Below are 1,577 nucleotides of genomic sequence, written 5' to 3' on the forward strand. Positions count from 1 at the left end.
AGCGAACAGTAAGAGTGAAAGTGGCTCTAAATTGATCCATGGATAGCTGGTGGATGTCAATTCTTCTGACGTTGGGCTAACCGATTTGTCTCATATCTTCTTGAATGGAGTGAGCCCTTTCACAGCATGATATGACTGGTCTTATCGCAGTCTACAAGGTGTACTCGATAGCCGCATGACAGTGTTTATCAGTGAAGGACAAATATCAGGCTGTGGCTTAGATTGCAGCTTTGGTGCAGCTGCAGTGTAGGTGATTGCCTCCACTGAAAAGGTTGCTACAGCACCATTGTCACCACCTGTGATGAATTACTCATTGCCCAAGATGCTGTAGCCCAATTCAGGGCCCAAGTAAAAGCATTGCCGATGTTGACAATGTCAATGATAAACGTGATAAGTTGTGCCAATGTGGCAGTTTTTATATGAAATATTTAAATAGATGGATTCCCATTTCCATTCCTCGAGTCTTCTGCTGGTAGCTTCCTGACGGGGGCTAGCTTTTGATTCGGCCACGCAAGATTGTGGTTGCTTGGAGCTTCCAAGGATGAGTGAGAGCCGTTTATGATCAAGAGGATAAGGAAGATGTACCCAGTTTTAGGGTGCAGCGCAGAATGCTCCATATGAGGCTGTAGGGTCTGTTTGCCTGCTTCGGATGTTACAAAGCAGGACTAGCAGCACATCTTAAAACTTTTCCATTGCGAACTTTACCAACTCCGTGAGTGAGTTGATATTTCTTCCTTGGAACTTATCGATTTAATCGGGATGCCGAACTCCGCCACTAAACTCAACGTTTATTTTGCGGCTCTGTTTGTTAGTTAGCTGTGGAATATATTTACCAGAGATTTTTAGTTTATTACGCAGTATTCGTCGTCAACCCGAGTTTTGTCTGCAATTGAGGAAAAATCTAGTCAGCGTTTGGTCCTCCATGCATGCAGATGACGAGTTAAGATAATGAAGTGCATCATTCTCTCGAATCCGTGTTTAGTAATATCAAACAAGAATAAGCTATTAGAAGAGCTCACATAATCTGTGGTGTTCTTTAAATTCTAAGTTAGATAATTTTAATTCATATTTTGAATCCATATCGCTTGTGAAAGGGAGAGAGAAGGTGTGCCTACGCTGCCTTTGAATCATGATTTGTCAAATTCCACGGACGTGAAAGTGTCATTCCTTTGAGGAGCATGCATGGAGGGGAGAATGGGGGAATGCCATTCTCCCGTCTCCTGTTGCTGATACTGCGCCCCTGTGTAGCCTCTATGCTTTGTTACCCCATGGTGCGGAGGCTGTATAGCCAGCGAGATTAATCACTTTATCAATGAACTTGTCTAGCGCCTCTCCTCCTTTGGTCTTATCTCATAAATATGCGGAGTTCTTTTGATTAAAAAGCAAACTTTACAGTCCTCCTTCTACAAGAGAATAAAAGCATAAAATACAACAAAATTTGATGCATATTCTTGCGTAACTTTAGGTCGTTCATTCCCTTCTGAAATTGGGTTTAACTTACTGTTGCCACTACTTCTATTAAAACGTAGAATTGTTTTAGTCACCTAAATTTTGAATTTTGCTTTATGCATTTAGCG

This window comes from Echinococcus granulosus (assembly GCF_000524195.1).
Source record: "Echinococcus granulosus chromosome Unknown EG_S00439, whole genome shotgun sequence".
NCBI classification, from domain to species: Eukaryota; Metazoa; Platyhelminthes; class Cestoda; order Cyclophyllidea; family Taeniidae; genus Echinococcus; species Echinococcus granulosus.